Here is a 23868-nt window from a genome sequence, read left to right as displayed (position 1 = left end):
GATAAAAATTACAGACCTCTACATGCTTTGTAAGTAGGAAAACCTGCAAAATCGGCAGTGTATCAAATACTTGTTCTCCCCACTGTATATGATACAGTATAATTGTAGTACTGTTCGTAGTGGAGGTGTGTTGTAGCCCAATTGTCTGTTCCTGTTTATCAGCTCTGTCTGTCCCAGTGGTGCAGTCAGGCCAGTCCTAGCCTGCTGCTCTCTGCTCCACAACAACAGAAACACCAGCCACCCCTCATACACAATGCGGCTGCAGCCAACCTGCAGCTTGACCGCTGACCTCTCAACCCCCAGGAGAGTCTGTGGATCCAAGGCACTCACAGAGAAGGTCGATAGACTTTCTGCAGAACAGGACTGCATGCTAAGCAATTGAGGTTAAGAGCAGCACACCACTGTCACAATCCCATCGTTGGGGAGGGAGATTAGCTGCTCATGTTGTTGACCTATTTTGACTTATAGTGCTAATGGAACTTTTTTTTTTTTTTTTCGTCTCTGTTAATCAGTGGTAAATAAAAGATGAGCTGGTAGAGTATCCGACAGGCCCTGATCTATGATTGGCATTACAGCGAGGAGTGAGTGTGAATGGCTCTCTCTGTGCTCTTAATGTGATGATTAACTGACCATCATGCATCACTCCTCCACTCAACTGTACTGTGTGTGTCCATGACCTCTCTGGGAAGCTTCCAGGTTATTAGCCTTCTATATGTACATTATAGTGCACAATATGGTGGTCATCCACAGTGTGGCTCACAGTATACGTCAGATCCTTTTCCTTTTTCATTGAGAATTGAAAGATACTCCAAAGTTGACAGAAAGCAAAAGCCTTTTAAAACAACAAAGCATTTCAGAATTTCAATAACTCTAGTTGACACCCAGAGTTCTAGAGCTGTGAACTTCTTCATGGAGCTTGCGGGGGTAAGGGATTGTTCATGTTCAAGCCTTATGAACAATATCATTTCAGAAGAGGAGATTTACTAGCTGTCAAAGTTCTCCTATGCCAATTACCTAAAATTGATGCACATGGCAACACTAAAGGAGAGACAAGAGATAATTGATATGGATGAATGTTCCTAGATAATTGGACATCGAGAGATATGTATTTATTGCTAGCTGGTTCCTTTATTGGTGGGGATGTACTGACGCATGTAGTCATTGTGCAAATGCAGAAAATACAAGAAAAGAGCTTGAAAAAACAAGACATTCTTTATTCTCTTTTCTTAACAGTAAAACAGTAGGCAAAAATACTTCAATGTACTATGTAATAGCCTTTCATGAAAATACAATTGTTGCACTTTGAACTCCTGTGAAGTTTAGCGAGATTTAAGTATTGCTTGAGGGATTTTGTGAACTGGGAAGAGAGGAGTGGATATGCTCAAATATACATGAGTGAGGATGCTCCAGGATTGCTCAATTATGAAGCAGCTAAGGAAAAAAAACAGAACAACTCTGCTGCTGCATTTCAATGAGAGTCAGCTCCCTGTGAACGCTAGCATGCTATTAGGGTCATGCACAGACCATCCCATTTCGCAGTTTGGAGGTGCTGCAGCCTGAAAGTAGTTAGGTAGAGTAGCTCATTATGTAGTACAGTGATACACCTGTGCCATCATCTTAGAATGGAAAACAGCATAGGCTTATACTTGCAAATTATCTGTTTTCTCAGTGAAATAAGTATGGAAAAGCAACTAATCATTTTTGGGGATCAGTTCCATCCCAATTAAACACCTGGCTGTAGTTCCCATGCAGAACAAGCCCATAAATCTACTAGGTCATTGAACACATACAATCTTAACTGGTCATAATGAAAAAGGAGTGTGATATTAGCAGTCCCTCATAGAACCCTAAGGGCACTACATTATGTGCGTTGGAAGGAGGGTGATATTGGATGATATGTGATATCAGTGATGATGTAGGGCAGCAGGTGGTCTGTCCAGACGGCTGAGAGGCAGGTCGGATCGTCTCCTGGCAGAGGACTCACCTTCCACCTGCCCAGGGGGCTTGCTATGCTGCCTGGCGAAACGCCTGCCTGTGCCCTTGGCTGCCTTTGGAACTCCTGCTAAAGCTTCTGGGCTGACAGCCACACAGGCTGATTAAAGGGGAGGGGGAAATATGTCTGTAATGGGCTATAAACAGAGACGCAGCAACCTTGTGGCCATACTGTCACTGACAGTCCGACTGGGAGATTGGGTGGGTGTTATTATTTGGACGGATGTAAGGATGATGAGTGAACGTCTAAAGGAATATACCCATTTTGACTTTATTTTTTTTTAATGGCTGGAGCCTGGGGATTATACTTGTTTTTAAACTTTCCTTTCACCTTAAAAAGCTGAGAGAATCTAAAGTTTGTGTTTCTTTTCCCTGAGGGGCCAGGAAGGAGCAGGAAATATCAGTCGTGGTCCGCTTCCACACCTTTCACTCCCAGCCTAATGTGTCGTGCTAATAGCTTCTCACTGTAGCAGTGCAAACATTACAGGATAAGACCCTTGTATCCTGTGGAGGAGAGGATTGCTAGGCAAACTGCGTTATGAATAAAACCTTAAATCATTCATTTAGGCAGACAATGTATTCAGCAGGCTGAGCAAGGCTAACTTACCGTTGCCTTCGCTAGGTTTGTCTCAGGGTCTTTATATTGGTGCTCATAAAGGAAGGATTGTATATACAAGTGAAAATACAGAATGGGTCATTTGATGTTGCATACTGGAATAGTAATAGTGTTTTGAATCCTATAGCAAAATAAAATATGGACTGAACTGTGCTTCCAAAAAACCTTGCATTAAATAATTCATCTTACCTACCATGAGAACATATGTGCATTGTCGTTGCTATAGCCAGTGAAGTGAGCTTACTACTACTTCTACTATTTGGCTGACTTAGCTCTGTGCCCATTCACTCAGAAGTGTTCTATTAACATTCTCATCAGAGTAACCATGTCAGAAAAGGGATGACATTCTGGAATAAATCCCCACTGGTCTTAAGCCAACTCTCTAATTATTATCATAAGCTGATTTTCTCTACTTCAAAGCCCTCTGGAATGTCTGCATTAGAGGTGTGACACAAGTCAAGACGGCAAGCTGAGGCACTCATTTAAGCCGTTTTCCCTGTACTTATGGAACCAGTCAACATGCATCAAAAAGTCATTTATTCGTACACTGAGTGAAATTATGACAAACCTTCCTACCAGTATTAGGCACAAGGAATTCAGTTCACAAGGAGGCCTTATTACAGTCCTTAAAGGCACCCCTCACATGGAAAACTGCTGTTTAAAAGTGAGTTTCTATCATTAAAAAGTTCCTGTTAAGTTCTCCTTCCTATCAGGGGCTGCTGGAAAAAAAGTTTGTAGCTTCTGTGCGGCTGTCATCCCACAAGCAAACTCCAGAAATAAACCAAATTCAGAGAAAAAATTCCCAGTATCAAAGGTTAGTACCCTCATTGACCCATTATCAACCCACTGAGCAAAAACTGCTTGAATCAATGTTGTTTCCACATAATTTCACCCCCCCAGAAATGTATATGAAGTTTAATCATTTTTTTTTTTACCTAAATCCAATGACATGGTGGCATCTTCAGCTGATTTCACATTCAATTTACATTTGAGTTGTCAACAAATGTAAGTCAAAACTAGACGTTGAACTGACGTCTGTGCCCAGTGGGAAATGTTTAGTGCCAAGTGCAAATGTTGTATCACTAAATCACATATCAACCACAATGAATACATATGTATTGTTTGTCAAGAAATACTCAAATGATAAGGTCTACAACAGCTAATTGTGCCGAGTCACAAAAAGCAGTTTAAAAAACAAACAAAAACGATTTCCCCTGAAAGGTAGATGATACTTTTTGTGTTTTTGTAATATATCTCATTGTTTTATAAAGTTGACTTGCTATTGCAAGTTCATAAATCCTGTGTGCTGAGAGCCTACAGCACCACAACGGATAGTGTTCCTGCTTACTGTAGTTTATCAACTGTCATTTACAAAAACACATCAGCCCTTGAGGCTATTTCACCCGGGTTGAGAGGTGGAATGATCTAGTAGTGGATCCCTCAAAAGAAGAAGACATTTAAAAATGGCCTCAGTCAGAAATACTGAGTAATATACCCAACCCAAGTCAGTGGTCTGTATATAAAGTGTCTGTTTCTCTCCATGGTCATGGATAAGACTGTTCGGAAGCATGGTGTGGATGTCTCTTTGTGCTATGAAGGAGTAGAGCCAGCTGATGACATCCCTCTTGGAGGACCTTGTGTTCTGTCGTTGGACCACGCACAGCTCAGATAATCTGGAACAGTCTTTAATCTGAGGGGGGGGGGCGAGCAGGAATTGGCGACCCTGGCGGAACCACACCCGTCACCCGATGGACACACGTCACGCTGTGCTGCGGGCAGGCAGGCCCTAGCAAGCCTCTGCCAGTCACTATGGCCGGAAACATGTGACACCTGTGAACAGAGGTGGATAAACAGTGAAACCCAAGTCTCAGAGGGAGAAAACTGCAAAACGACAAAACAGCTCCAGTGAGAAATACAGACTCAAGCCATCTTAGTTCTGAATTGTGTAAGTACAAGATGATTACTGTACATTCATGTTGTGCAAAAGATTGGTTCACAGTAAGACTACTGTACAATAATCATGCAGTTCAACAGTTGGTTTTCAAGCAGATCCTCGTCATGTAAAGGCGTTTTTTTCCCCATAAACAATGTGTGCGGAATTGACAGAGGCATGAGTTTTCCTGGCAAACGGGCGCACACAGCTTGTACATCTGCTGTTGTATTCTTCTGGTTTTGGCTTTGAGGCAACCCCCCCCCCCCCCTTACATTAAACAGGTATTAGAACTAGGACATGCGTACAGTTTCTAATTCAAGTTTGGCCTACACACTTCCGACAAGGCTGTGAAATCACACTAGAGAGGTTGAACTGGTTCCAAAATCCTCCAGCGAGATAAAAAAAAAAAAGCATTTAGAATTAGAATGCATCTGGATTAAATGAGATGGTGAGAGCCTTTCCTTTGTGCCTCTCTCTTTCTCCTGGTCCTATAGAGTGAGGCAGAGGATTTGAAGTTAAGCTTTCTTTACGTCTCCCTTCCTCTGTGAGCCGCTCTCAGCAGTAGCAGCCTGCCCTGCAGCGAGCAGAGCGTTTCCCCAGAGGATTTGGAGAAGAGAAGCCCCTCATCCCACCTCTGCGGCCCTCCGAGCTAAGCACCGTTAATCCTCTCTGCGTCACCTTGACATGTTTTCACTGCACTCCAATTTAATGCTAATCCTTTCCCTTTGAGAGTGCAGAGGCATTAAATAGCAGCAATCAAACAATTTCAGAGCACACCGGTGTACTGGATATTATGGTGCATCCAGGTAGCAAGGGGAAGGATAAATCCACACGCTGCACTGCTGTGCTTACACACCTCTTTGATCATCACTACAGAAGTCACTAAAATCACTTAATATAGAGGGCTTGTCACAGCCAGTAATTTTTATGTAATTCAAATCTGTTCACAGGGACTCATGAATAAAGCAATAAGGTTTCTCTCAGGTTGGCATATTTATTGGAAAACAGCATAACGTACAGCATGTGAGTTTTTATCATTAAAAAGTTCCCCCTCCTACAAGGGGCTGCTGGAAAAAAAGGTTTTCGCTTCTGTTCGGCTGTCATCCCAAAAACAAACTCCAGAAATAAACCAAATTCGGAGAAAAAATAATTTTGTAGGAAAAGCAATGATCTATGTGGAATGAAATGAAATTCCAGGAATCTTGAAGTCGTTTTAATTTTGTACAAAATTGCTGCTCCATTAAGAAGCTTAACGGCACCGAAAATGACAGTCTACGATGAGTTTTGCTTTGCTGGTAATGAAAGGAGTTAAAGCGCTTTAAAAAGAGGGAATAATATTTGAGTAATCCTGCAGTATCAACCTTCAAAGCATGTAAAGGAATCTACTAACAAATGAGTACAGGGAGAAGACAGACAATTAAGCCCAATTATGTTTTAACTCCTTCTGCATCAGGATTGTGTAGCTCTTAGACAAGATGCAACATGCCCTGGAAGTGGAGGCCAAAAAGGCTCCATCAAGTCTACCAATGCTTTGTGTTGGCAACATCTCTGCACATCCTGCTTTTACACCCCATACAGTGTCTTAAGCCTTTACACTCATGGGAATTTGCCTATATGGATAGGGCTAAATTGAAATGTTTCTTACAGAAGAAATATGAAAAGCATATGCATAACCATGATAGCAATTGAAAGGGAACAGTTTGGAGATAATGGGAAGATTATTAGACCAAAAGGTGAGGACACAACAGTTCACTTGACAAGACTGAATCCAAACATTACACTGTTGATTTTATGTGCATTTTACATTTACTGTACTTTTCGCCGCATTTGTCGATAACAAAATCTGAAAATACTCTGGATACATTCAGTAACATAAGATTATTCCTGGAAAATGTGGGGTAGGTGCAACATAAGAAATAAAACATTGTAAGGGTTTGAGTGAGAGGACTAACTGGGGTCTCCAAGTGGCACATACCTATCCAAAGTGTGCACAGTTCCTAAGCAATATCAATGCACTTTTATGACTCAAAGAAGAGTCTTCAACTGTAAGGTGCTTTTTTTGAGCTCTCCTAGCTGTTCAGGAACTAGAGCAAGCACACTTATAGTTGTTTCGTTTGGAACACAACCCTGTATCCCCGCCATCACACAATTACTGTTGTTGTTGTTGTTTATGCAATCCAAAAACGGTCCATTATAAATCACAATCTGGGTCAGGTGGGCATGATTTGAAAGCTTGTTCTATTGCAAACATGACTAGCTAAGTTATAAAATACGATTTTAGTGTTATGCTTTCACAAGGGAATTCAGAGAAACAGATCGTCATTTTGGTGCGCATAGAAAGGAGTCATGAGTGCATTCAGGTGTGTGCGCCCTGGCGAGTTGTGAATCAAATTGTATATATACTATATACAAAAGTATGTGGACACCCCTTCAAATTAGTGGATTTGGCTATTTCAGTCACACCCGTTGCTGAAAGGTGTATAAAATCGAGCACACAGCCATGCAATCCTAGACAAACATTGGCAGTAAAATGGCCTTACTGAAGAGCTCAGTGACTTTCAACGTGGCACCGTCATAGGATGCCACCTTTCCAACAAGTCAGTTCGTCAAATTTCTGTCCTGATAGAGCTGCCCCGGTCAACTGTAAGTGCTGTTACTGTGAAGTGGAAACGCCTAGGAGCAACAACGGCTCAGCCGCGAAGTGGTAGGCCACACAAGCTCACAGAACGGGACCGACGAGTGCTGAAGCACATACAAATCGTCTGGTCTCGGTTGCTACAGTCACTACAGAGTTCCAAACTTCCTCTGGAAGCAACATCAGCACAATAACTGTTTGTCGGGAGCTTCATGAAATGGGTTTCCATGGCACAAGCCTAAGATCACCATGCACAATGCCAAGCATTGGCTGGAGTGGTGTAAAGCTCGCCGCCATTGGACTCTGGAGCAGTGGAAACACGTTCTCTGGAGTGATTAATCACGCTTCACCATCTGGCAGTCTGACGGACGAATCTGGGTTTGGCGGAAGCAAGGAGAACGCTACCTGCCCCAATGCAGAGTGCCAGCTGTAAAGTTTGGTGGAGGAGGAATAACGGTCTGGGGCTGTTTTTCATGGTTCTGGTTAGGCGCCTTAGTTCCAGTGAAGGGAAATCTTAATGCTACAGCATACAATGACATTCTAGATGATTCTGTGCTTCCAAATTTGTGGCAACAGTTTGGGGAAGGCCCTTTCCTGTTTCAGCATGACAATGCCCCCGTGCACAAAGCGAGGTCCATACAGAAATGGTTTAACTTGACTGGCCTGCACAGAGCCCTGACCTCAACCCAATTCTTCTCTGCAGATCCTCTCGCTGCACAGCTATTTTCAGGTCTCTCCAGAGATGTTCGATCGGGTTCAAGTCTGAGCTCTGGCTGGGCCACTCAAGGATATTCAGAGACTTGTCCCGAAGCCACTCCTGCGTTGTTTTGGATGTGTGCTTAGGGTAGTTGTCCCTTTTCCCCAGTCTGAGGTCCTGAACGCTCTGGAGCAGGTTTTCATCAAGGATCTCGCTGTACTTTGCTCCGTTCATCTTTCCCTCGATCCTGACTAGTCTCCCAGTCCCTGCCGCTGAAAAACATCCCCACAGCATGATGCTGCCACTACCATGCTTCACCGTAGGGATGGTGCCAGGTTTCCTCCAGACGTGATGCTTAGCATTCAGGCCAAAGAGTTCAATCTTGGTTTTATCAGCCAGAGAATCTTGTTTCTCATGGTCAGAGTCCTTTAGGTGGCTTTTAGAAAACTCCAAGTGTGCTGTCAAGTGCCTTTTACTGAGGAGTGGCTTCCGTCTGGCCACTCTACCATAAAAGGCCTGATTGGTGGAGTGCTGCAGAGATGGTTGTCCTTCTGGAAGGTTCTCCCATCTCCACAGAAGAACTCTGGAGCTCTGTCTGAGTGACCATCAGGTTCTTGGTCACCTCCCTGACCAAGGCCCTTCTCCCCTGATTGCGCAGTTTGGCTGGGCGGCCAGCTCTAGGAAGAGTCTTGGTGGTTCCAAACTTCTTCCATTTAAGAACGACAGAGGCCACTTTGTTCTTGAGGACCTTTAATGCTGCAGAAATGTTTTGGTACCCTTCCACAGATCTGTGCCTCGACACAATCCTGTCCCGGAGCTCTACGGACAATTCCTTCGACCTCATGGCTTGGTTTTTGCTCTGACATGCACTGTCAACTGTGGGACTGTATATAGACAGGTTTGTGCCTTTCCAAATCATGTCCAATCAATTGAATTTACCACAGGTGGACTCTCAAGGATGATCAATGGAAACAGGACGCACCTGAGCTCAATTCCAAGTCTCATAGCAAAGGGTATGAATACTTAAATTCCTAAAAACTTGTTTTCACTGTCATTATGGGGTATTTTGTGTAGATTAAATAAATAAAAAATCATCAATCAATTTTAGAATAAGGCTGTAACGTAACAAATTGTGGAAAAAGTCAGGGCAATAAATTGCAATGTCCGTACTGTGAGACACCTAAGACAGCACTACAGGGAGACAGGACGGACAGCTGATCGTCCTCGCAGAGGCAGACCACGTGTAACAACACCTGCACAGGATCGGTACATCCGAACATCACACCTGTGGGACAGGTACAGGATGGCAACAACAACGCACAATCCCTCCATCTGTGCTCAGACTGTCCGCAATAGGCTGAGAGAGGCTGGACTGAGGGCTTGTAGGCCTGTTGTATGGCAGGTCCTCACCAGACATCACCGGCAACAACATCGCCTATGGGCACAAACCCACCGTCGCTGGACCAGACAGGACTGGGAAAAAGTGCTCTTCACTGACGAGTCGCGGTTTTGTCTCACCGGGGGTGATGGTCGGATTCGCGTTTATCGTTGAAGGAATGAGCGTTACACCGAGGCCTGTACTCTGGAGCGGGATCGATTTGGACATGGAGGGTCCGTCATGGTCTGTGGCGGTGTGTCACAGCATCATCGGACTGAGCTTGTTGTCATTGCAGGCAATCTCAACGCTGTGCGTTACAGGGAAGACATCCTCCTCCCTCATGTGGTACCCTTCCTACAGGCTCATCCTGACATGACCCTCCAGCATGACAATGCCACCAGCCATACTGCTCGTTCTGTGCGTGATTTCCTGCAAGACAGGAATGTCAGTGTTCTGCCATGGCCAGCGAAGAGCCCGGATCTCAATCCCATTGAGCACGTCTGGGACTTGTTGGATCGGAGGGTGAGGGCTAGGGCCATTCCCCCCAGAAATGTCTGGGAACTTGCAGGTGCCTTGTGGGGTAACATCTCACAGCAAGAACTGGCAAATCTGGTGCAATGCAGTACTTAATGCAGCTGGTGGCCACACCAGATACTGACTGTTACTTTGATTTTGAACCCCCCTTTGTTCAGGGACACATTATTCCATTTCTGTTAGTCACATGTCTGTGGAACTTGTTCAGTTTATGTCTCAGTTGTTGAATCTTGTTATGTTCATACAAATATTTACACATGTTAAGTTTGCTGAAAATAAACGCAGTTGACAGTGAGGACTTTTCTTTTTTTGCTGAGTTTCAATTAACTGGTGTGCTTTCTTAAAAGTTACTTTGTGGAATTTATTTCCTTCTTAATGCGTTTGAGCCAATCAGTTGTGTTGTGACAAGGTAGGGGGGTATACAGAAGATAGCCCTATTTGGTAAAAGACCAAGTCCATATTGTGGCAAGAACAGCTCAAATAAGCAAAGAGAAACGACAGTCCGTCATTACTTTAAGATATGAAGGTCAGTCAATACGGAACATTTCAAGAACTTTGAAAGTTTCTTCAAGTGCAGTCGCAAAAACCATCAAGTGCTATGATGAATCTGGCTCTCATGAGGACCGCCACAGGAATGGAAGACCAAGAGTTACCTCTGCTGCAGAGGATAAGTTCATTAGAGTTACCAGCCTCAGAAATTGAAGCCCAAATAAATGCTTCACAGAGTTCAAGTAACAGACACATCTCAACATCAACTGTTCAGAGGGGACTGTGTGAATCAGGCCTTCATGGTCGAATTGCTGCAAAGAAACCATTACTAAAGGATACCAATAAGAAGAAGAGACCTGCTTGGGCCAAGAAACACGAGCAATGGACAATAGACCAGTCCTTTGGTCTGGAGTCCATCCTGGAGATTTTTGGTTTTTGGTTCCAACCGCCGTGTCTTTGTGAGACACGGTGTGGGTGAATGGATGATCTCCGCATGTGTATTTCCCACCGTAAAGCATGGAGGAGGTGTTATGGGGGGGGGCTTTACTGGTGACACTGTCTGTGATTTATTTAGAATTCAAGGCACACTTAGCCAGCATGGCTACCACAGCATTCTACAGCGATACGCCATCCCATCTGGTTGGGGCTTAGTGGGACTATCATTTGTTTTTCAACAGGACAATGACCCAACACACCTCCAGGCTTTGTAAGGGTTATTTTACCAAGAAGGAGAGTGATGGAGTGCTGCATCAGATGACCTGGCCTCCACAATCCCCTGACCTCAACCCAATTGAGATGCTTTGGGATGAGTCAGACCTCAGAGTGAAGGAAAAGCAGCCAACAAATGCTCAGCATATGTGGGAACTCTTTCAAGACTGTTGGAAAAGCATTCCAGGTGAAGCTGGTTGAGAGAATGCCAAGAGTGTGTCATCAAGGCAAAGGGTGGCTATTTGAATATAATAATAATATATTTTGATTTGTTTAACACTTTTTTGTTTACTACATGATTCCATATGAGTTATTTCATAGTTTTGATGTCTTCACCATTATTCTACAATATAAAAGTCCTTGAATGAGTAGGTGTGTCCAAACTTTTGACTTGTAGTGTATATCCTAGCTTTAGATGCGTAGGGAGGTATTCTCCACTCAACACGCTTCTCGTTTCACTCTCGACATCCACTTCCGCCATGATCTCCCAAAGTAGCACCTCTTTCTCCCTCGTGCTTCATCAGCTCTGGTTAATAAAGTAGGTAGCTTACAGATTAACTTTTCTGCTGCTTCCCTCACATGGATCGGACCGGGTCTGGATCCGACGAGGTCTACACGAAACTGGTCACACTTTTTGGACCCGTGAAAACGAGAGGCCCAACATAACAATCCCTGTCACAACAGACAATGCCAGGAACATTGTGAATGTTATCACAGAAGCTGGACTTGGGCCACAAATCGGGTGATTATTAGTTTTGTGTATTTTGCCCCCGAAAATTGTTCTACTACAGTAACTGTTGCCATTTCATTTTCCCGCTGTACCTTAACCGAACTGTGACCCCTAAACCGCAATACGTACCAAAACGTTACAGCCCTACTGACAGCCACTCTGAAAGTAAACACTGCACGTGACAAGTTGTCCCCATTCCTCACGGTAATTGGGCAACTTTTGCAAATGTTTTGTTGTTTGAGTGAGGGAAATGCTGTAAATTAAGAGGTATTTTGAAAGATGAGTGTTGAGGATTATAATAAATACCGCTTTGATGTCAAAGAAGCAAGCCAAACACTTGTGAGTCCAAATGTGCACTTCACAATCCACGATTGTGCACCCCAATACATGTCAGACATGCTTTTTAGTTATGTACACAGTAGGTCCCTCAGGTCTTCTGGCACTGGCCTTTTAACTATCCCAAAACCTAGGACCTAAAGGCATGGAGAGGCAGCCTTTAAATACGATCGATCGATCGAAAAACTGTAAAGGATTTGGTCACATTTTAAATGTGTGCAGACGGAAAGAGTCTATGGAAGATCGGAGTGAAGAACGGCCATGTTGGAATTGTGGTGGGGATCATGTCCCAGAGTTTGTGGAGTGCCCTGTAAGGGTGGAGGAGGTTGAGGTGGATAAAGTTAGGGCGGTCCATCTGATCTCCTATATGGAGGTGATCAAATAATTGAGAGAGAAAGTGACACTAGTGTTGAAGAGATGGTTGTGGATGCACCACAGCCCATGGTGAAGGTTTGTCAACCAAGAGAACCAGACATGCTGTATGTAAAGAAAGTGGCATTCATTGCAACCGTGATAAACTGCACGGCTCAAGTAGCAAGGAAGTCTGTGTAGGGAACAGACATGGATTATTGATTTTAACAGTAGAGGAGCATGTTGAGTGACATACCGTATACCGGGGTATTTTGAAATATCGACAGTATGATTTTCAATACCGCAGTGCTACGCCACTGCTTATAACTATAAGAAATCTAAGATGTGTCAAATAAATTATATCCAGCTGAACATTTGGTTTGCTAACTTGCTAGCTAAGTGGCTAGATGTCAAGATCAAGCTTCTTGGTTACAGCAGAGACATTCAATCGCCTCCTGGATCAAGAGCCTTGTTGCCCCAAAGAAATTGCCTTGTGTGCACTTCTGTTAATACCGTATACCCCGGTATGGTACAGAAACGGTATGACGGTATGAAAATCTGGTTACCGCCCAACCCTAGTAGGATTATTTTGATCAACATACATTTTGTCTTTTGAGATCTTGTATTTTCTTCTCGCACAGTACGTGGCGGCAATACAACTTTTGGATGTAGTCCGCCGTAAAACCTGACTAAGAAGAAGAGGTACCGCTCTAGCAGGTGGAGGGGCCTTGCAGTGTGTGTACTGTGAGCGAGTGACACAGGGAGCAAGGAGGAAGGGAGAGACAGCAACCAACCATACCAAGCCGACTCGCGCTAGTAGACTAACTAGCTAGCTTGTCATAGCTAGGTTATTTATCATCCAATATGATTACGTACAGTTGAAGTCGGAAGTTTACATACACTTAGGTTGGAGTCATTAAAACTCGTTTTTCAACCACTCCACAAATTTCATGTTACCAAACTAGAGTTTTAGCAAGTCGGTTAGGACATCTACTTTGTGCATGACACAAGTAATTTTTCCAACAATTGTTTACAGACAGATTATTTCACTTATAATTCACTGTATCACATTTCCAGTGGGTCAGAAGTTTACATACACTAAGTTGACTGTGCCTTTAAACAGCTTGGAAAATTCCAGAAAATGATTTCATGGCTTTAGAAAATTCTGACATAATTTGAGTCAATTGGAGGTGTACCTGTGGATGTATTTCAAGGCCTACCTTCAACGTCAGTGCCTCTTTGCTTGACATCATGGGAAAATCAGCCAAGCCCTCAGAAGACAAAAATGGTATACCTCCACAAGTCTGGTTCATCCTTGGGAGCAATTTCGAAACACCTGAAGGTATCACGTTCATCTGTACAAACAATAGTACACAAGTATAAACAGCATGGGACCACGCAGTCGTCATACCGCTCAGGAAGGAGACGCGTTCTGTCTCCTAGAGATGAACGTACTTTGGTACGAAAAGTGCAAATCAATCCCAGAACAACAGCAAAGGACCTTGTGAAGATGCTGGAGGAAACAGGTACAAAAGTATCTATATCCACAGTAAAACGAGTCCTATATCGACATAACCTGAAAGGCAGCTCAGCAAGGAAGAAGCCACTGTTCCAAAACCGCCATAAAAAAGCCAGACTACGGTTTGCAATTGCACATGGGGACAAAGATCGTACTTTTTGGAGAAATGTCCTCTGGTCTGATGAAACAAAAAATAGAACTGTTTGGCCATAATGACCATCGTTATGTTTGGAGGAAAAAGGGGAATGCTTGCAAGCCAAAGAACACCATCCCAACTGTGAAGCACGGGGGTGGCAGCATCCAGCTGTGAGGGTGCTTTGCTGCAGGAGGGACACAAAATAGATGGCATCATGAGGAAGGAAAATTATGTGGATATATTGAAGCAATATCTCAAGACATCGGTCAGGAAGTTCAAGCTTGGTCGCAAATGGGTCTTCCAAATGGACAATGACCCCAAGCATACTTCCAAAGTTGTGGCAAAATGGCTTAAGGACAACAAAGTCAAGGTATTGGAGTGGCCATCACAAAGCCCTGACCTCAATCCTATAGAAAATGTGTGGGCAGAAGTGAAAAAGCATGTGTGAGCAAGGAGGCCTACAAACCTGACTCAGTTACACCAGCTCTGTCAGGAGAAATGGGCCAAAATTCACCCCTTATTGTGGGAAGCTTGTGGAAGGCTACCCGAAACGTTTGACCCAAGTTAAAAAATGTAAAGGCAATGCTACCAAATACTAATTGAGTGTATGTAAACTTCTGACCCACTGGGAATGTGATTAAAGAAATAAAAGCTGAAATAAATAATTATCTCTACAATTATTCTGACATTTCACATTCTTGAAATAAAGTGGTGATCCTAACTGACCTAAGGCAGGGATTTTTTACTAGGATTAAATGTCAGTAATTGTGAAAAACTGAGTTTAAATGTATTTGGCTAAGGTGTATGTAAACTTCCAACTTCAACTGTAGTACCGGTCCTGACTGCATCAAATCGAGAGAAGCTAGTTAGCTAAGCTAGCAAACTTAGCTAGATAGCCTAGTTGAGGCTGCATGCGCGTTCTCCCTGTCCTACAGTTCCAAATAACAACACTTCCATTCAGTTATTAAGTAGCAGCCTACCTGTTGGCTCTTGGTCATTGTAGGATATCCTTCTCATTTAACTTTTAAATCCATGATTTTAATTCCATCTACAATTAACTAGATAACCTCTTAACTTTTTTTGCCACACACGGAGGCTCTTTGACAACAACAAGCTACCCGCGCCACTCTGCATAGCCTATTCTTGTTGAGCAGTGGCGACATACTGTTAACGTTTTATCTATAACTGTCTGTCCATGGCGGTTGTAATCTACTGTGAAGCCAAAACGTTCCCAAAATTGAGATTTAAACGATGATGGAGGATCATCCAATTCTGGTTTATTGAGCCCACCACTCGCCATCATACAGAACTAGGCTGCGCCTCACAAAAAGTATAGATAGTTTGAAATGAGCCAGTTAAGATTTGAATTTTGATTACAATGTGCGCATAAGCTCTAGCTATTTGTTTTAATGGAATAGCCTACAATGTTTTTTTTCTGCTCAAATTTACTCAGGAGACAATGGAATACAACGCAGTGTATGCATAGCCTATAGGCCTAGTGATTTTATTAGGGATGTTAAATGGTTAACTGTTAATTGGTTAGCCTCCGAAAATAACATTTGACCGGTAATGCTTATCGGTCTATAGGTTAATTTGCATAACTTTTTGGAATTAAATTGGCACGTGTGTATTTTCGTTAGTCGTCATGCATCTTATCACAAGTTTCTAATGGAGATTTTCATCTCTGTCACAACCACTCACATTTGGTTTAGCACGGGATTTTCCAGCTAATTGCATTTTGGCAAATGTTTGAAAATGACTTTATTCACTGATTCATTACAGGCGTTGCATGTTCAATAATACTGTACGACAATAGGCTTGCTATTGCTGCATGTTTCTATTAAGCTCTTAATGAAAAATGTCCGGTCTTTGTATGCATGCATAGTGTCAGAGAGAAAGAGGCGAAGCGAGAGGTTTCACTCTAGCCAAAATCTGTCCAAAACAAGCCCAATGCGTTTCTATGTTGCCTGCCTTCCAGCCTTGGGACGAGTACCATTGTTAGGGAGGAGAAATAAGCATCTCGTCATTATGTACAGATAGTATGTTACTGTTCAGCCACTACGTTCCAATTTAGGTGTTTATTATTGCCCCAATCTGCCATTTTCAACCCGTATACAGGCCCGAGTGTAAAGGGTTAACACTACATTCCTGAGTGGAAAAGTAATAGCTAAGCGTAAAAGGCTATTTTATTTGCAGAAAAAAATAAGAGAAAGCACAATAGCATATCACTCGTTCCTGGTAATTGTATGATAGGAGCCAGATTTTTTATTACAATCTGCTATATAACGGCTCATGATATTCTTATCTACACGAGACATCAGTCTAGACTGGAGTAGAATGAACATAGCTCTGCTGCCTAATGCGATGATGATAAGTTGGACATTTCAGGGCAGATCGAGATAGCAATGAGCCAGTGGATTCCAGGAAAGGGAAGTCCAGTGCAATGCCATGTCAGCATGTTCAGATTGTTGCCTAAATCCACTGCCAATTTACACAGGGCATGGCGAACAAGCAAAGCTTAGCCCCACTATTCTGGGGAGAGGAAGCTGTGTGTTTATATGTAGTCTGTGTGAGTATGTTTTTGTGTGTTGTGAGGGAGAGAGAGAGTCTGCTCGATGTGTGTCCCACGGTGTCTAGCTATCAGGTCAAAGCACTGCTTAACAGTTGTCTCTCCAGTACATTGGGCCAAAACACCATGTTTCCTGCGACAGTAACATGTACTGTGCCAGAAATAATCAAATCAAATGTTATTTGTCACATGCGCAGGTGTAGAACTTACAGTGAAATGCTTACTTACAAGCCATTCACCAACAATGCAGTTTAAAAAAAAATGTGTTAAGTAAAAAATAGATAAGTAAAAAATAACAGTAGCGAGGCTATATAATATAATAATAATAATAATAATAATAATATGCCATTTAGGAGACGCTTTTATCCAAAGCGACTTACAGTCATGCATGCATACATTTTTGTGTATGGGTGGTCCCGGGGATCGAACCCACTACCTTGGCGTTACAAGCGCCGTGCTCTACCAGCTGAGCTACAGAGGATATACAGGGGGTACTGGTACAGAGTCAATGTGCGGGGGCACAGGTCAGTCGAGGTAATTTAGGTAATATGTACATGTAGGTAGAGTTAAAGTGACTTGGGGGTAGAAGCTGTTCAGAAGCCTTTTGGACCTAGACTTGGCGCTCCGTAACCGCTTGCTGTGCGATCAGATTAATATCCACACAATCCGATTTAGTGCCTCTGCAACACTGACACAATTAGCTGGTTTAGTCTTTCTGGAAGCAGGGGGTGGTGGTTGGCATGGGGTCAGGACTGTTCCAACTGTGGCAAATTACCTGGATTACTGAGGCACAGTCCCAATGCAGCTGCTCAATACAATCCCTCTGGACTGGAGGCAAGAGAAGCAGTAACATACAGTGTACCTTGCTCAAAAACAATGTCACCTGGTGGGACACACACTTGGAGCTGCAATTACTTTAACTGGCAAAGCTCTGCCAGTGCCATGAGAAAAACATCATAAAAATATATCAGGATGGCTATTTAGCAAAATGCCACACACCCAGGCTATCTTTATCTTCAGACATATAGGCAAAGCTGAACGTAATACCTTTCAAAAGGCCATGATGAATTTTTAACGGATGGCTATGAAAACTTTCACAGTATTGTCAGAGTTGATTCATTAATACTTGGAAAATGTTGATTGTAGAGCTTGTAAAAGCAGAACTCGCCCCAGTGATCACTCACTTTGGAAAGGTTTTAAAATCTCCATAACTCAAATGAGAGGTCAAACCAGGGAAAACGTCAAGAGAATAATACCATCCTTGTATGCACAGCAGCCACAGCCTATAGTAGAGTTGGTATCTAGTAAATCCAAATGTCGACCTAAGGAAATGTTTTCTTTCTCCTCCTCTGAGGCGTTGCCCATTGTGTACAATTATTCAAATGACATATGGTCACCAGGGCTTGGAGGCTAAAGCAATGAGGTCTCATGGATTCAGTTGCCTGGACCGCACTCCGGGTAGATTAGGCTACATAGTCAACATTCGGTATGGTGGTATAAAAACAGTACAACATTGTTTCTCGGAGACCACCCATTGTATCTGATAAATGGTTACAGTAAAACACCCAGGCCATTAGCATTAGGCCTACATTTCCCTACTAAAGCAGAGGAAACGTCTTTAACGTTCCCCATTTACTACAGCCATTAAGGCTCGTCTACAGTGTGGCTGTTTCAGACGGAAAGTTCTGGTGAGAGAGCAGGCAGACTGTAGCCTGAGGTGTGTAGCAGCCTGGCAGGCTCCCTCTCCCTGGCCCATTGACTGTGGTGGAGCTCAGATGTTGTCTTTGATAGGAGAGATCCCCTGGCACCCAGACAGTCACACATCTCTGCTGCCACTTTGCCAAATTGCCCAGGGCATTGGTGGTAAGCTCACAGACTGGTTCATTATAGAAAGACACCATTACTGTATATCTGTTCAGAAAGTCATGGTCAACCATCATTACATTGACGCCTCTGGGTCTAACGGGTTCATAAAAACATGCTATAAAATATAATAGCATAGGGTGGAGCAGAAGACCTTTAGTGCAGTGTCTTGATTCATACTGAATCTAGGCTAACATTCCGTTTGCTGACAGAGAGTGAAAGTTCAAGATGTTACAGTAGTATCCTCTTATTTTCTGCTTGGGCATAATTAAAATCAAACCAGAACTCACTGTATAACAGAGTGGGAAAACTCCCCATCTCCAAGCAAGCCAAGACACACACATATTTTCTCTTCATAGCCCGGACACTTTTCCACTTTCTTGCCTTCTCCTCTTCCTCCCACAACCAACCGCTGTCCTACTTCATATTGTACAGGAGTCAGCTGTAAGCCACACTCAAGCCTATAATAAAAATCATCGCAGCTAACGTCAGCCACTGCAAACAGTGTGGAGCTGAGCTGAGTGTGCTGCTGTAAGTAGGGTCTCATTAAGACTTTGGTTGCTGCTTGACGCTTTTCCACTAGTCCTGTCACACATTGGTCATGTGCAGTTAGGTCTAAGTATCATAGGCCTTGCAGATTTACCGTTGCAAAACAGTGAGGAGTGTGAGGGGGCAGGGGGAGAAGCTGGCCAGTGAATGTGGAAGGAAGGAAGGTCTCTCTCAGGGAGCAGTGACGGGGAATTATTCCTCTGACTGCATTCCTCCAGACCACAGCAGCAGCTCGAGGACACAATGAAACAGCTCAAAGTGGAGCTTTTTACTGTGTCCTCTAACACTCCACCTATCCTGTTGACACAACACAGCCCCACAGCCAACAGACTCTTTCATAACAAAGCCTGAGCGGGAGAAAAGTCCCTGTGTGTGACTGTGTTTTCCACAAACAAATGTCAGGAGTGAGCAGTCACCCCTGGGACACAGCTGATTAGAGGCACAACGCTGTGCCAAGAGAGATTTCCAATAGGCCTACACCTCCCTTTGGACTTTAATTAAAGCCAAAACGACAGCTTTGGGAGGGCAAAGCCTGTGAGACCAACATTGTATAGAAACTATCTGCCATATTGATATGATTAATTTGGCCTGCTAGCGTGAACGTGAAGGCGTGAAAAATGCTGTAAAAAATGCCATAAATGTATATAATGGACCAGATGATTCGAACTGGAATTAAATATACTTCATAAAATATTCCTCGTACTGGATTGGATTAGCCTAATAAGCCTGACTATTCGACCACCCATATCCATCCACATTGTAACCCTAATCCTCCTTGTGGGCTGGCCAGGAGTCAGGGGAACAACAAGGTTAGATAAGGTTATTCCTAAGCCCCCATTAAATGTGTGAGCTTGTGTTTCACAAGCCCTGAGATCTGATAGGCCAGCTTTAGGCTAATGGCCAGATGAGCTTGGGATGCCCTTTAAAAGTACTAAAATATGGCTCTGATAAGAGGAAGATGTTTTTTTACTCCAGTATCTCTTTGCTCCAGTGGAGTCTAAAATGATTAAGATACGCATGCCTGACATAGAATGTACCTACTGACATAATGTGATCTTCAGTCCACTGTTGAAATAACCATATTATCATCATATTATTATTATTATAATATATACAAGTATTGTGTTTAGTTATTAATGTTTTGATGTGAATATCAATGTGTATATCGATGTGTGTATTGATGTGTATACAGGGCTCATCTGTAAAAGAGACCTTGGTCTCAGCATGACTCCCTGTCAAAATAAAGGTTAAATAAATATGGTAAAATTCAGGTGCAGTACCAGAGAGAGATCCTTGAAAAGTGTGGCTGCAGTCAGGTAGTCCCTCTCTCTTTCTCTCTCTCTTCCCTTTCGCCTGCTGCTGTTGATAAAAAAAATGAATGGGCTAAAACAGGATTCCCAGGCCTGCTCCAGAGTATCCATCCTTCATGGAACTCCTTCTCCAGTTCTCTTCTGTTGTTTATATGCTGACACACAGTGCTATTCCACTGTGACCGCAACTGCCTCACCTCTATGAATCCTTTAGAGGAACTCAGTAGCGGTCATTCTAAAAATAATGGAGTGAATCCTCTGGTTAAATCTCCCAAAATTGCAGGTCCTTTGGTGTTTGGGGAGAAATGGAGAGGGAGAGACCAGCTGTAATAACAGCTGTAAGAACCTGCTTCCTCTGGGTAGTCCCAGAGCCACCCAGCTACGGTCTTCCAGGGAGCCCAGCCGCTGCATCCTCCAGCCGGGGAGGGAGGAACGGCAGCCACCCTGGGGATCCAGCCTCTGTAGCCTGGCCCCCAGGGGCTAATTATGAAGCTGGGCCATCTGCTCCTCTGTGAAATGGAGCCCTGTGATGTTGGCTTTGAGGTGGGTGCTAATGATTTCACACAGGAACAGTCATTAACCCCATCAGTCCCAAGACCCCAGGAAAAATCGGCTTTCATTTATCTTCATGTCCAGCCCTTATATTTAACCTCAAAATTAAGTGTTTAACCATTTTATTTTCATGGCTACAAGTAAAACACACAACAATTTGACATAAACAGTTGTATTCATGAGTTTTACAAAAAAAGGTCAGCCAAAGCAAAAAATGGATAAGCATGAATTTAAATGAATGCTGTAAGTACAGAACTTGTTTGCTCACTAGTCAGTGACAACTGTGTGGAATTTGGAGTTTGTGACAGCAACTATGTGAGTGTATTACAGTATTATAGACACTATGTCCTGGGATTTCCTATGATCTATGTAGAAGAACCCCTTATCTTCTAACGACTCTTGTGTAGCTTGTGAGTGTCATAGAGCAAAACATGTTCCATGTGGGTGGTTGTGAGCATCTCTGCTCTTCATAGATACCTATTAAATAGTTTGGAGCTTAAACCATTCGGACTCTACAGACGTTTTTGTAAAAAGACCAGGCCCTTTAGAGGTCCACCCTAGTCTCACAAACACCGCTCTAGCTAAGCCCCTGTTAATCACACAGACTGTTAGCTGGTCTATAGATCAAACACACAATGTTTAAAGGAGGTTATAAATCCAAAACGCTCCGGTGTTATGGTGGGACTAATTGGGTTAACCCTTCAGAGAGGAACTGAGACTTAACCTCAGCACAGAGGTTATGTGTCTCTGAACTTAGATATGTCTGCTACTCTCACCAGCCTGGTGGCTGATGCCTGGACACTGACTTGCGCCTCCCTGTCCCCCGCGGCAACATCTTCCATCAAGACTACAGGGGTTATGAGTTTGGTGCAAGTCTTTTTAGTTCATCAAGCAATAACCCAACCCCACTATAGTAACTCAGCACCTGCAAACACACATCTACCTCTCAGATAAGATAACCATAGATTTTAGGAAACCAAATGCTATGTTCAATAACAGTGAACAATTGAGGCACAAGCATAACCTTAAAATGCCTGCGTTGGGCTTATCTGGTCATTATTTATTCATGATAAAAACAGGACATGTCAACAGTTTGGGAAACCATTACAGTGTACGTTAGACTATATAAATGTAATGGGGTAATGGTACATTTGGGACCTCCTGGCTTTCACAACGCAAGGCACCCCGCCCCTAATAGAGTAGCTCTCTGAGGTCTCTCTGTAATTACACTGATTGAGCCCCAGCGTGTTCTCCAGCTTGTGAGCTAATAGCCAATTGACTGGAAAACCTCTGTAATGCAGATCACAAATCAATGTCTGAGTGGCTTACCGCTGCACTGCTCCACTGGGTGGGATGTGTCACTTTGATCCTGACTGAGGCGCACAGGTATTCCCCCCCAGATAAACCTTCCTGTAGCTACCACTCCCAGAAGCCACCATCAGAGGTCCTGCAGTGTTTGTGCTTTTCTTTGTTGCCACTTCTAGATAGTTTCTTCATTTATTTAATAAATTTTTTAGTAGCCCCACCACACACACTTCAAACAGCAGGACCTAGACACGCTTAGCTGTCAGTATTTACTTTGATACTGATACCAGGTTTAGTATCGCAATACTTGATACCATCATGATACTCAATTCTGAAACGATACCAAGGCAAAAAAATAAGGCGTATTATCCAGTCACAGAATGGCACTTCATCCAGACAGATCTTTTGAGTTCAATATCACTACATTTGACATTTTATGTCCATTTTTCAGACAGCCATGTATGCATTAATGAATCAATTATCCAATCATACAATCAATTTGACTTTGTTTTACCAATCTAACTACATATCATAATTGTAAATAATTTATTTGAATAGTAAATCTCTATTGATAAACTGGGTAAATCAAGATGTAGCCTAGGCCTATCCACAATACAGGGGAATGCATATTCAATAGGAGTGTGTGCATGCATTGAGTTATTGAGCTTGTTTTGGCTGATTTCATGGGGCTACAGATGAAAAAGAATCTGTTTCCCTTCCATTTTTTATTGTAATAATCAAAAATCTTTCCATAGAAAAAGCAATCTTTGATTTACCAACTTTTTATTTGCTATGTTTTTGTTGGGGGGTGGGGGTTCAGGTACTGGTAGCAATCTTTTCTTTTAGAAAAGTGTACACTGTCTCTTTAAGACCTAAGGACTTCATTCACACACACAGTGAGCACAGTTACATGCACACAATAATGCAATTATTGTGGATAGTCAGATTAATATAATAGTTTGATTAAAACGTTTACATGCTTTGCAAGAAGAACGATTTTCTTAATGTCCTGTTAACATGGACAATTATGAAATCAGGCTACTTGATGGCACTTTGGTAATTGCAGAAAATCGGCAATCAAAATAAACATTCTACCACAGCGACCACATTCTTTTTGGGAAGAATATTTGATTGAATTCGGACATATAAAGTTGGTATGTGAAAACTACTTCTAAGACGCATACATTCAGTTGTTCCGAACTCACTTCACTCGCGCTAAAGAAGGAGGCTCACTGGGCTGGTGCTAGCACCTGCACAGATCAAATACACAACTGGAACGCCGATCAAGGTGTTTACATGTCCTAATAATTTGAAAGATTTGCGCAGAAAACCATGTGTTTTAATCGGCATATGCTTACTTCGATTTTGACCTAACGCCGATTAAGATAAGCAGAGTAAGGTGTTTACATAGGCTGTTGCGGTGACCGTATTACCGCAACACCGGCAGTCATGACTCATGACCGCAGTCAAATGCCACGTGACTCACGGTCACGGTAATCTCCTCTTATGCACTCTGGACATGCGTTGGAAGTGACTGTCAGGTCGCTAACGGCCTGGTACTCAGTTCTCCATTGTCCCTCTAACTAGGGCTGGGCGGTATACCGGTATTGATGCACAGACCGGTTTGGGTTTTTACTTTACCTTCTATAACGGTATTTGAATGTTT

At 43.0% G+C, this 23868-nt stretch overlaps 1 protein-coding gene across 2 annotated transcripts in view; it reads right to left on the bottom strand.

The window, feature by feature from the left end:
• Positions 1–1193: 1193 nt before the first annotated feature.
• The window catches only part of LOC121531764 (kelch-like protein 25), a 44115-nt gene continuing 21440 nt past the window's right edge, over positions 1194–23868 (bottom strand). For both annotated transcript variants that reach the window (XM_041837196.2, XM_041837198.2), the window contains one exon: positions 1194–4438. The gene's annotated coding sequence lies outside the window, so the exon portion shown is untranslated. The remainder of the gene's footprint in view (positions 4439–23868) is intronic.

This window comes from Coregonus clupeaformis, chromosome 19, assembly GCF_020615455.1.
Source record: "Coregonus clupeaformis isolate EN_2021a chromosome 19, ASM2061545v1, whole genome shotgun sequence".
Classification (NCBI taxonomy): Eukaryota; Metazoa; Chordata; class Actinopteri; order Salmoniformes; family Salmonidae; genus Coregonus; species Coregonus clupeaformis.
The sequence above is the reverse complement of the archived record's forward strand: the minus strand, read 5'-3'. Positions and strand labels throughout refer to the sequence as shown.